Source organism: Amblyraja radiata, chromosome 43 (assembly GCF_010909765.2).
Source record: "Amblyraja radiata isolate CabotCenter1 chromosome 43, sAmbRad1.1.pri, whole genome shotgun sequence".
Classification (NCBI taxonomy): Eukaryota; Metazoa; Chordata; class Chondrichthyes; order Rajiformes; family Rajidae; genus Amblyraja; species Amblyraja radiata.
The window spans coordinates 5,517,046-5,531,332 of NC_045998.1; positions in this window are offsets into that span (position 1 = coordinate 5,517,046).

Genomic DNA, 14,287 nt, shown 5'->3' on the forward strand with positions numbered 1-14,287 from the left:
CTCTCTCTCTCTCTCTCTCTCTCTCTCTCTCTCTCTATCTCACCCTTTCCCCCTTCATCAATGTATCTCTCCCATATATCTTTCTCCTTCTATCTCGCACTGAAATCTTACTTTGCCGTTTTCCGTGCTCTTGTCCCGTAGCAGCAAACTCTCGCTCCAACTCCCAGTATGTATGTTTTTTTATTCAGATCACCCTTGAATGATTTGACCCCAACTTTAAGCCCGTGTTCCCTGTTTCATAAAACAACAAATGGCACACATCTGCCCAATGTCCTCTGAACATTTGATGCAACAGAGAACACCTCCATTTCTTCCGATCTAACCATGTATATCAAACCTTTTATTCCCGAGAAATATTATGATAATTGATGGCAGCAAATATTACCTTAACGATCAAAAACACAACTGCTGAGGAATCAACTGCTCCGTTGTAAACCGTGATAACTGTCGATCGCATACTCCCAAATAAATTTCCAACCTGCAAGTCAAACGAACACCCAACATTCAGCGTTTGTCCGAGTGCGCAGAGAAGCCGATCAAACATTTCATGTTGGCTATCTTCATTACTGTAAAGGGTAACAGACTGCCGGACTATACTGGCAGTAATGCTTTGTGCCAATACATGAATAACGAGCCACGATCTCCAATTACACCGAGATAGGCATGGCCATAATATATGCATTAGTCTAGAAAACCAATGCCAATATCAAACACATGAGAGGACAATTTCGTGGAATCGCAACAGGGGATTCGTGTGACGGGCGGCTGTGCAGTCTGTGGACAATAATGATGAAGCTCCACGCTGCCGGAGGACCACGAGTGCGAAGGGCCATAGTCTGTTGGCGGTACTCATGGAACCCCACGCTATTAGGGATTGTGTATTGAGGGAGCTGAACATGTAGCGGGGACATGTGAGCAATATTCGCATTGCAGGCAGTGGGCCGGGATACCTCCGGCAAGCAGCGGACCGGGATATTCCCGGCAAGCAATGAGCCGGGCCATTCCCAGCAAACAGCGGGCGGGGACACTGCCGGCAAACTGCGCGCCAGGACACTGTCAGTAATGCCCCTTAGGAAACCTGAACGATAAACATAATAAAATTCTACTATTGAAATTCAAGCTAAACAAATTATTGTCAGAGAAAGTTATAACACTATTTAAAATTAAAAAAAAACAAGAACATTTGGAATTCGGGGACAAACCCCACAAACTTCTAGCACGCCAATTGAAAAAAATTGAAAAAGAGAATGCAATACTAAAGATTAAATCAGATAGAGGGGAATTATTAACACTACCCAAGGATATCAATAAAAGATTTGCTCAATTTTACCAGAATCTATTCACATCTAAAACGTCAATAGACAATAATAAAGTTTCAGAATTTCTGGATAATTGTAACCTCCCTCAATTAGAATTGAGGGATCAATAGGAACTGGGAGCACAAATTACTTCTACGGAGATAGAAGACACAATAAACACACTTAAGAACGGAAAAACACCAGGACCAGACGGATTCAGTAATGAATTCTATAAATCCTTTTACGACATAGTTACTCCACGCTTACAGAAAATGTATACATATGCCTTTAAAGAGCAAAGCTTACCTGAAACATTAGCAGAATCAACGATCACATATATACTTAAAAAATATAAAAATATAGAAGAACCAGGATCATATAGAGCTACTGCTCTGTTAAATACGGATACAAAATAATAGCGAAAACACTAGCCAGAAGGCTAAGCAGGTATGTTAGTAGATTAATAAATGAGGATCAAACAGGATTTATACCTAAGAGACACTCATTCAATAATTTGAGACGCTTGCTTAACATAATGCACTCACATAAATCTCATGACCAAGAGTTATCTATCATTTCACTGGACGCAGAAAAAGCGTTTGATCAAGTAGCATGGGATTATATGATTAAAGTATTGCAAAAATTCCAAATGGAAGAGAACTTCATCGCATGGATAAAATTATTATATAACAACCCCACGGCTAGAATACTAACTAATAATATACTATCATCGAAATTTGAATTATCAAGGGGCAATAGACAAGGATGTTCACTTTCACTGCTGTTATTTGCTTTGGTAATTGAACCCCTTGCTGAAAAAATAAGAACACACCCGGATATTTATGGTTATAATACAAAACACGCCGTACATCACAAAACCACAAATTAGTATACCAAACATATTAAATTTAATTGAGGACTTTGGATCCTTCTCAGGATATAGAATAAACTGGAACAAAGGTGAACTTATGTCGATAAAACCAAAAGACTCAACACACCTCCGGAAATTTCCCTTTAAAATAGCCACAGAAAAATTCAAATATTTGGGAATTGAAATTACTAGAAACTACCATGATATGTTTAAAGCCAATTATAATCCCTTACTTAAGAAACTAAATAATTTGATTAAATTCTGGAAAACACTTCAGATGTCACTAACAGGCAGAATAAACGCTATAAAAATGATCTTTTTAACACAAATCCTATACCTATTTCAATCAATACCTATATATCTCCCAAAAAAGTTTTTCAAAAAATTGGACTCAGACATTACAAATTTTATATGGGATTATAAATCCCATAGAATACAAAGAGCACTCCTTAATAAACGAAAAGAGTTGGGTAGTCTAGCGCTCCCTAACTTTATGTATTATAATTGGGCAGTAAATATTAAAAATATGATTCACTGGCTGGACAATTCTGCCCAGCAGGTGGACTGGATTATAATGGAAAGAGAGGACTGCACTGCGTGTAATATAGGAGAGACTCTCCTCTCACCAATACATCTGAATAACAAAAATTATAATAAAAATCCAATTATACATAGCACAATTAGAACATGGAAACAAATAAAACAGAATCTAAAATTAAGACACCTATCTCTTTTAATACCAATAGTTAATAATCCATCGTTTAAACCATCAATTATAGACAAATCATATATACAATGGGAAAGAATGGGAATCAAAACGCTCGGAGATCTGTATGAATTGGGAAAATTACTATCATTTCAACAACTACAACTGAAATATAATTTGAAAAATAATCAATATTTTAAATATCTTCAAATTCGTGATTATCTGAAAAAATACACATAAGACTATCATAATATGCCTACAGACATACTGGATGAAGCAACGAAGACAACGGCGGAATCAGCGAATCTAATATCGTACTTATATAACATCATCTTAAGCATAGAAATACCCACACCAGATGTAATTAGAAGAGACTGGGAACAAGAATTAGCTATAAAAATTTCAAAAGAGAGCTGGGATAATCACTTACTACAGGTGCATAAATGTTCGATCAACGTACGACATACTCTCATCCAATTCAAAACATTACATAGACTATATTATTCAAAAAATAAAATAAATAAACTCTTCCCTAATGTCTCACACATCTGTGATAAATGTCTGAGTCAAGAAGCTACCATTGCGCATTCTTTAGTTTTTTGTACAAAAATACAAAAATTCTGGAATGAAATATTTGACATCTTTACAAAATTAATTAAAATAAAACTGGTACCAAAACCAGAATGGATTATTTTTGCAATATATCGGAAGGTAACCCTGAATTAAACGTGTTTCAGAAGAATTTACTCAATTATGGGCTAATAATGGGAAACAAGCTCATACTTAAATTCTGGAAAAATGCGCCTACACCAACAATAAAAATGTGGATATCAAATATGTTTGAAACACTACATCTGGAAGAGATGAGATTCTTCTTAGCAGGCAAAGCAGACCACTTCCAAAAGACGTGGTCTATGTATTTGGAACTTTTACAAGCATAAGGTGCAATAGTAATTTTAAAAATAAATAAATAAATAAATAAATAAAAGGTACCAGGATCTGGCAACGGGGGGTAAACCCCCCCCCCCCCCCCCCCAACAAAAACAGACTTGGTTGGTAGTCCCCTTTCTGCGGAGTTTAATGTTATAATAGAGCGATTGTTTCCCCTTTACTTTTCCTTCTTTTCTAGGGTCTACGTTCTTTCTTTACTTCCTTCTCTAACTTCTTTTCTAAGGGGCTTTCTTTTCTCAACACTCTCCTGCACCTTCACGACTCTTGCGCACTTTCTTTACTTTCCATACTTCTATCTTTTTCTTAAAGCTCAAAAAATGAAGCGGTACAAAAAATGTATTAAGACATATGTGTTGTGTAGTGTTGTAACTTACCGTACTTCTAATTTAAAAAAAATAAAAAACATTTAAAAAAGGAAACCTCTGGAGACTTTGCTTCCCACCCAAGGTTTCCGTGCGATTCCCCGAGGTTGCAGGTGGTTGCCGGAGGTTGCAGGTTGTGGCAGCAGGTAGGGAGATTGACAGAAACCTCTGCGAACCGCACGGAAACCTTGAGTGGGGCACAAATTATCCAGAGCCATACGTTCTCGTTGGGGCAATGGTCTCACCGGTGTAGTTCTGTGGCAATGCCACCGTGGCCCAGTTCAGAGTATGTAGATAGGATTAGTGTTACGCTGTGGTCAGCGGTTTAAAAAATTAGCACTAATGGTGGGACTGTGCAAAGGTATCGCTGCACTGATAATACACGGCAGTATTAATGCCGCGCCACTGCTTTGAGCAACCCGCGGCGAATTAGCGCCAACATTTTAGAGAATCAGCTCCGTGAGCGTGCAACTGTGCCAGAGGGACGGCACTGGGCGAGAGCCGCCGCGGCGAAGAGGCAGTGCAGAGCAAAGTCCGATATGTTGGAGTAACAGCAACATATAAAAGCCACTCAGTGGCTCCTAAGATGGGACAAATATGCGGGGTGGGGGGGGGGGCAGTTTTGGGGGAGCCCTACAACTGCATGAGCGATATACTGCCGGAAGGGTGGCAGTACTGAGCGAGCACCATCGTATTGAAAGGCTAGGAACGTCAAATCTCAGAAGCGGCTGTCTCAATATCGGCATTCAGAGGGTGGGGAGGGGGCGTTACGATCTGAGTGGAAGATTTGAAATAGGATACGATGGATGAGGGGCACCATTCCGTGAGGATTGAGCACTAGGCGCAATCCTGAAGAGGGTTGGGAGAGGATTGAGAAGGGTCTCTTTGTCCGAGGATCACTATTGAAAGGGAACATACAGTCTCAGGGGATTATAGACCATAGAAAATTACAGCATAAGAACAGACCGTTCGGCGAACAATGTATGTGCTGAACAAAATGCCAAAGCACACTCTTATCTGTCTGCACATGATTCATATATGAAGAAGAGTTTCGGCTCTCAACGTTGTCTACCTACTTCACTCCATAGATGCTGCTGCTGAGTTTCTCCAGCATTTTTGTGTACATTCATGTCCCGCATATCCATACGCCTATGCAAAAGCCCTAACGCCCCCCGCGGCAGTGCGCTGCAGGCACTCACCACCCTTTATGTAAAGTAATTTGCGCTAATGTGTGCACTGCATGTTCACTTGAAGGTGACTGAAAGAATGCATCCTCAATCAGCCTTATGTCCAGCAGGGTATTCTGCCGTTATTGCTGCTGACAGGTCAGTAATCATTGACCAATGCCCTCTCGACAGCCCAGTTATCTCGCTGGTCTGTCCATTACACATCAGATATTGCAATACTCCATGTTCACTGGCACTTCAGCATTGCAATGATTGCGCAATCATAAGCCACCCACATCACGAATCACTCTGTGCAATGCCCCGGCGACAGCTCGGTAGCCCCTCTGGTCTGACCATGCTGGATAGCGCTGTGCGGACTAACCATCTGACAGAGACATGGTCCTCCCCTTTGCTTGCTTGCCCATCTGATGTCCACCCCCCCCCCCCCCATACCCTGCCTTATGACGTGTGACCGTTCTTCAATTCCCACCACCAATCCCAGAGTTGAGCTACCTGCACATTTGAGATGAGCAAGAGGAGTCCACCCGCGCCCAGCAGTGAGATTGCAGGGAACAGCAGCGCTGCAGATGCTGGAACAGAAGTAGAAGAAGCGGTGAACAGAGATAAGGTAACGCCCTTCGTATCGATCTTAAAACAATTATTTTACAACATGTACCACAAATCCACATGACGTAAATTCCAACCAAAGGCGCTTTCCTAAAGATACATGTTGAGCACGAGCCGCAGAGAGGGCCTTAATCTTGTAGATGGGCGACTACGTAATTTTGCATTTGCGCGATAGGACAGAGGTAGCCGAAGCACTTCAGCTGAAGGACTGCAACAGTACTAGAGTTGAGATGCATTAGTTCTGCTCAACGGCAGTGTTGATATCGCATAGTCCTGTCCCTGCGGCAGTGACGAGATCCCTCACTTTTGCGCGGCTGGCTGGCTTGAGATCCCTCATTTTTGCGCGGCTGGCTGGGTTGAGATCCCTCATTTTTGCGCGGCTGGCTGGGTTGAGATCCCCCAGCTCTGCTCCCCCGGCAGTCTTGATATCCCTCAGCTTTGTTCATCAGGCAGTGACCAGATTCCTCGGATATGCTCCGACAATGTTCAGAACTCTCAACTGTGCTCCTCAGGCAGTAACGAGATCCCTTCAGTTCTGCTCCTACAACAGTGTTGAGCTCCCTCAGCTCTGTCCCTCGGCAGTGACGAGATCGCTCAGCTCTATTTCGTCATAAGTGATGAGATGCTTCAGCTCTGCTCCTCCTGCAGTGTTGACATCCCTCAGCACTACTTCCCCACCAGTGATGAGTTCCCTCAATTATTCTTCCCAGTCAGTGTTGAAATCCCCGGGACTGCTTCTCCGGAAGAGGCGAAGATCCTGAACAGATCTCCTCTGTTTCTCCTGCAAATCCGCTCGCCTCTGATCTGCTACAGCTGACTTACCCGAACACGAAATCTTCCGCTGAGATGTGCCAGCAGGACGATCATGCAGCACAAGTAGTGAACGGACACTCCCACATTGGCCTTAAAACGGCCAAAATAGTATTTCAGACAAGGCTGTCCCTAACACGATCTCCAGTGCGATGTTTATACCTTTTTTAGAGTTATAGTATTTTAATCTTATTCTCTTTCCATTTCGCCGTATCTTTCACCAGTTCGTTTCTATCGTTCTCTGTCGTCTTCACGTAAGCTCTGGCGTTCCCTTTTGCTTCCTACCCATCGGTTTTTTTTACCATATGACAGTGTATCTTTCTCATTTTCTCTCGTTCCTTCGCTCGCCAGCGCCTTTCCCGCCCCGACGAGCTCTCACAGTGGGTCTCTATCGCTTTGACGCGCGAAGGATTTACCCAGGAAATGACGAAAAGGGGTTCACTCACCATTCGTGGAAAATGCGATCATTAAATTGCCCGTTGTGTATAAGAATCTGGGAAGATAGAGGATCAGATTACTGTATCTTTATTTCTGTGTTGCCTTTATATCGTGTACCGCTCGCCCTCCATTCTACCCCAATCCCCAAGTGCAGGATTAACAGTCAATTACCTTACAGATATTTTAAACACGCTGCCGCACACTTAGATATTTATCTGATTTCTCATAAGATCTTGTCTACGCCTCAGCTGAAGATTTGCGTCCAGTTCAGTTCCTTTATCATCCTGTCCTGCACTCGCCCTCTTGCCCCGGTTCTCAACGTTCAAACTGACGCAGTGGATTGGTGCAGAGGGAACCGGTTAATGCTGATCTAATTCACTACCATGACAGTTTTCTTCACAACCCTCAACATCGTTCCGTTAATTGTGGTTCACTGCTCTTACATTATCATTGAATGAACATTCCGGGCATTGGAAGGTCTCGCATGTTCCTTTCCTCAGCCTGTTAAAACGCCTCCTAATCACGCCTTTAAATATTTGGCCCGACTAATTACAGCTAAGCTTCCCTATTCAGTCAACACCTTATTCTGCCATGTTTTATGTAACGTGGCGAAAGAAACGTTTATCGTTTGGGTGAAATGTATGTTGCCACATCTACGTCATCGTTGAAATGAAAGGTACAGTAGTACTTTTTGAACACTCCTGTATTTCCACACGGCATGCTGTTTTTTGCGTAAGGATACAACAAATACGCGCAGAAAATATTACAAATTTTAAGCAACTCACGCCCCTTTGGTGAGAGTTTCTTCTATGAAAATAGAAACTTCAAACTACGCTCACCAATGAGGTCGATGGACTTGCTATTTTGTCACTTGTTTGTTTTTAGGTTTTGAATGCACGAGTGGCATTTTACCTCGCGGTTCTATCGTTAACATCTATCGTTTTTCTATTAATATATTACTGTGAATATATTCTGTCTAACACATATTCACAATCTTCATTGTGAACGACTTGTCAGTTCATTCCCATCTCCACCCAAACATACGCTTTCCTTTATTCTCGATGCACGTGCCTTTTTCAGCAACTTAAAATACAGTACCTTATAACTTTTCAGGTCGGAAGAAATGTAATTTGATTATCTGTCCTCAGCAGAGGCCTCACCTTTTATCCCTTCCGTCCCCACCTCAATGAGTTCCGTTTGCTCCACGATGTAGAGCTCTTCGTCCGTCGCCTCCGCATCCAAACGTATTTCCATGGGAAAGAGTCCTCACCCACTAGTGTTGACCCCTTCTTCCGTCTCCAACGGACCCCCTTCTCTTGGACTCCCCCTCATGGTCATCTACCTGCATTAGACCTTTTCATTTTAAACTGCCGGCGGGACATCAGCCGCCTCAACATTTACATTCCCCTTTATCACTCTAACCTCTCCCACCCCCCGAACGTACACACTCTTCAACAACCCAAAATGGCTGATCAAACCTGCCGACAAGGGAGGTGCCGTGGTAGTCTGGCGCGCTGACCGCTAACGGTCTGAGGCAAGGCGCCAACTCTCAGATACTTCCTCCTACTTATCCTTGGGCCATGCCTCCACAGAAGAACACCAGGCCATTATCTTAATCTCCATGATTAGTTGCATCGCTTCCGGCTCCCTGCCCTCCCAAGCCTCCGACCTCGTCGTTCCCGAGCCCCGCAGGGCCCGATTTTTCCTTCTCCCCCAAAATCCTCAAACCTGCCTGTCATTACAGACCCATTGTTTCTGCTTGTTTTTGTCCCACCGAACATTTCCACATACCTCGACTCCATCCTACCCCCCCCCCCCCCCTCCCCTGGTCAAATTTCTCCACACCTATGTCCAAGAGAGCCTACATGCTCTTCGTATCCTGCATGTCATAAATTTGCCAGGCCCCCACTTCCTCATCTTCACCATGGATGTCCAGTCACTCTACACCTCCACCCCCACCAGGAGGGTCTTAAATCCGGTCGTTTCGTCCTCGACCGCAGAACCAACCAATCCCCGTCTACTAATGCTCTCCTCCGCCTAGCGGAGCTGGTCCTTACCCTCAACAACTTTTCATTTGACTTCTCCCTTTTCCTCCAAATCAAAGGCGTAGCAATGGGCACACGTATGGGCCCCAGCTATGCCTGCCTCTTTGTAGGGTGCGTCGAACAATCCTTGTTCGAGGCGTACTGTGGCCCAATCCTCGAACTCTATCTCCGCTACATTGACGAATGCATTGCTGCCACCTCCTACACCCATGCAGAACTCACTGACTTCATCCATGGCGGCACATAAATTCATCTAGACCATTTCCGACATATCCCCACCATTTCTTGACCTCACTATCTCCATCGCAGGTAACAGACTACTGGCCGACATCCATTATAAACCCACTGACTCCCATGTCTATCTGGACTACACTTCTTGCATCCCTGCTTCCTGTATGGACTCTATCCCCTACTCCCAATTCCTCCGTAGACTCCACATCGGCACCCAGGATGAGGTGTTCCAAAACAGGGCATCAGAGATGTCCTCATTCTTAAGGGAACAGAGGCTCCGCTCTTCGACAATAGATACGTCTTTCACCATCGTATCCTCTATATCCCGTAGCTTCGTTCTCACTCCCCGTCCTCCCACTCGTAACAAGGACAGAGTCTCCCTTGTCCTCACCTTCCACCCTACCAGCCGTCACGTACAACGTCACAGATATTTTCGCCACATCCAACGGGATCCCAACACTGGCCATATCTTCTCATCTCCTCCCCTTTCGGCTTTCCGCAGAGATCGCTCCCTCCGTAACTCCTTGATCAATTTATCACTTCCCACCTAAACCACCCACTCCCCTGGTACTTTCCTTGCAACCACAGGAAATGGTACACTTGTCGCCCCCCCGTCCCCCACCTCCCATCCCGTCTAATCTTGTTTAAAGGACCAAAGCAGTTTTTTCAGGTCAGGCAAAAGTGCACCTGCACCTCCTCCAAACTCATCTATTGCATCGGCTGCTCTAGTTGTCAACTGCTCTAAATCGGTGAGACCAAGCGCAGGCTTGGCGATCGCTTGGCCCAACACCTCCGCACATGATCTCCCGGTGACTCAGCACTTCAACTCCCCCCTCCCATTCTGAATCCGACCGTTCTGTCCTGGGCCTCCTCCATGGCCAGAGTGAGTCTCATCGCAAATTGGCGGAGCAGCACCTCATATTTCGCTTTGGTAGTTTACAACCCAGCGATATAGAAACATAGAAACATAGAAAATAGGTGCAGGAGTAGGCCATTCGGCCCTTCGAGCCTGCACCGCCATTCAATATGATCACGGCTGATCATCCAACTCAGTATCCCGTACCTGCCTTCTCTCCATACCCCCTGACCCCCCTAGCTACAAGGGCCACATCTAACTCCGTCTTAAATATAGCCAATGAACTGGTCTCAACTACCAGAGCATTCCAGAGACTCATCACTCTCTGTATGAAAAATGATTTTCTCATCTCGGTCCTAAAAGACGTCCCCTTATCCTTGTACTGTGACCTCTTGATGTGGACTTCCCCAACATCGGGAACAATCTTCCTGCATCTAGCCTGTCCAACCCCTTAAGAATTTTGTAAGTTCCTATAAGAACCCCCCTCAAGATCACCCACTGAAATGTTGTCTACCTATCATTCGATTATCAATCAGGGTTGCTTTGCTATTTCTACGTTTTGAAATTGTCCTAACACCTAATTCTGCTTTTGTGCAGTCCGGAGACTCCCCATCATAATGACAATGTCATGAAAACGCTCCTTCTTCCTCAAAAGGACGGCGCCACCATTCACCTTCTTAATCTTGCTAATTCTCCATTACCCGCACACAACTTTCTTCCCCATCATCTCTTCCAACGTTCCTCCTGTTCAGAACTCCTTTCAAAATTCCCAGCACTGATACTCCACGCACTCCGCCACCTGTCCCTGCCATTTCCCCAACGTTGGACTCCTCCGACGGCCAGAGATTCGTCCAGTGCACAGCACGCCTCCAACTGCTATCCCGCACCTACCAACCACTACCCCCGGCAATCCAGTTGACTTACATGGCCAGTAATCGGGTTGCCATGGTACCGCAGTAGTCGAGTAGGAAGCCATTGGCGATGGTTGCGACAGGCATGACGAAAGAGGCAACGGTGAAGATGAGCGTGAAGCGTTCGTCCTGCATATCACAATCTAAGATACATAGAGAGAGGGAGTGAGAAACAGATTGAAGGCTGGAGCGATTGAAAGTAATATCGAGTGAAGTAGAAAGTAACAGTCACTAAATAAGAAATGATGTAGCGGCAAATGCGAGACAAGCGGTCGCGTGCGTTGAAGTGAGGGGGGACACGGGTCAGGCAAATAAGGCAGCGTGTGCAGGGGAGGAGAATTTGGAGGGGATCATATGGCATCGTAGTGTTGGATGGGAGGGAGTCGCTAATAATGTAGAAAATGAGACAGTTAATCAGGTAAAATGTGTGCAATAGACAGAGATGATGGACAGCGTCAGTGAAATAGAGAAATGTGTATGTAGGAGTGTGTTGTCGTATGGTGGAGAGCGAGAGACTGAAGGAGACAGTGGGAGATTATATGATTCTGTGCGTGTGTGCGGGCGAGCGAGCGACAGTGTCATAGAGGAGAGAATATTTGCATGTATCCTAAAGCATATATTATCTCTCCATGTTTTCGACAAAATGATGATCCTGCTTTCAAGAGAATAATTTTGCGGTCCAGCCACATTTGAGGGCGGGCACATCCTGCTCCAAATACATTCGATCATGACTAATATATTTTTCCCTCTCAAAGTCACTCTCCTGCCTACGCCCGGAACCATTTTGCTGCTCGTACAAATAAAGAACCTTTCAATCTCCAATCTGAAATACCGAATGACCTGTTCTTCACAGGTGCCTGTGGCAAAAAAAATTGTCTGGCTAAATAAATTCGGCCTTATTTTCAAAAGATGTATCATTTGATCATGGGTTCACCATCTTGTCCTAGACTCTCCAACTACTGGAGACAATTTATTCATATCTACGTTAACTGAACATTTCCTTACCCACCAGGTTTCAATGAGACACCTATTCATCCTTCTATGCCCTGGCGATTATAAGCACAGTCATCAAACACTCTTCACACGTTAATCCACTCATCCCCAGGATCAATCTCGTAAGCTTCCTATATACCTATACATCTTCTCCTATGCTTCCTATACATCACCAGATGGATTTAAGAGAGAGTTAGATAGAGCTCTAGGGGCCAGTGGAGTCAAGGGATATGAGGAGAAGGCAGGCACGGGTTATTGATTGGGGACGATCAGCCATGATCACAATGAATGGCGCTGCTGGCTCGAAGCACCTATTTTCTATACATCTATGTTTTTATGTACTCTCCCCAACGCATGAACATTTTTCCTCAGCTATAGGCATCAGGACTGCTCACAATGTTCCAATACTCGAAATCTGACGAGTTCACCAGCGTATATGGCATCGGCATTACACTCTGTGCTCTTTCAATAAATACTATCATTACAATTGCCTTCCTTACCATCGTCATATCCTGCAAATTAACCTTCTGGGAATCCGGCAACAGCATTCTCAAGTCCATTTACGCCTCAATTGTTTTTAGATGCTCACATTTGGAAAATAATCTACGCTTCTACTCGTTCTACCAAAGTGTATGGCAGTGCACTTTGCTACACTGTATTATTTGCCCACTTTCCAAACCTGTCCGAATAGTTCTGCAGCCTCACTGCTTCCTCAACCCTACCTGCCCGTCCACCAATCTCCATGTCATACGTAAAAATGGCCACAAAACCATTCATTCCATCATCCATAACATAAAACGCAAAACGTAGCAGACTTCACATCGTCCCTCCTGAACACCATTAGTCAACGGCAGCTGACCAGAAAATGCCCAATTTGTTCCCATTCTTTGCTTTCTGCCAGTCAGCCGATTTCCTATCCATGCGAGTGTTTTGCCGTTAATACCACGGACTCCAATCTTGTTGTGCAGCCTCTCGCGCGGCACCTTACACCCTTAAAACTCCAAGTAAACACCCAAGGTGCTTAGTCTATTCAAGTTATCAGTTCCTCAAACAGTCCAACACATATTTCCTTCGCTCCATAGATGCTGCTGCACCCGCTGAGTTCCTCCAGCAATTTTGTGTACCAGTCCAACACATATGTCAGGCAACGTTTTCACTTAACAACGCCATGCAGACTTCAGCCTATGTCACCATGTTCTTCGAACTATCCTGAAAATAAGTACTTAATAATGGACCCTAGAATCCAAACAAACACTGATCTGTCTTTCTTTTGCCTCGTTTTCGTAACCAGTGGAGTTGTGTTTGTCATGTTTTAGTCTCTCCTGACGTTAGTAATGTTTTCGGCACACTGGAGCGAAGTCTACCTGCTCCAGATGACTTGTCCATCTCAGACTTCCAGCCTCACAAGCACCTTCCTCCCAGCAATAACAACTACACTCACTTCTCCCCACACTCCCTCCTCACCTCCCTCACTAACCCCCTCTGCTTCACATTCACCATCCTTAACCTCCCCAGGATCTCGAGGTTGCAGCCGTCGTTCTCAGAACGAGCATTAGCGCCCAGGACCCAGACAGTCGCCCCCGCAGTCGCAGCTCCACCCGGCGAAGCATTAGTGAAACACACGCTGCTCACTCCGCTCCTTCAGCTTTATTCTCCTCGCCGGTCGAGACTGGCGTCGCCGGTGACTGAGAGCGGACGTGGCCAATCAGTGCGGCGATGGTGGAGGAAGGGACGTCGAGCCAATCAACGCCGGGCGAGGCCGACGCCGCCGGTGAATGACAGCGGACGCAGCCAATTAGTGCGGCGATTGTGCAGGTGAATGAGACGAGAGGGGACCAATCTGCGCATGCGTTTTTTGTTATGATTAAGACATTAATAACTTTTAAAATTAACAATCCTTAACCTCCCCATGACCTAGAGCTGGAAGCCGTCGGCACAGCCGAATGGTGAGTCGGGTGGCGAAAAAACGCTATCATGTACTGTGTTTGCGCAAATAGGAAAATCACGCAACCCGGAAGATAA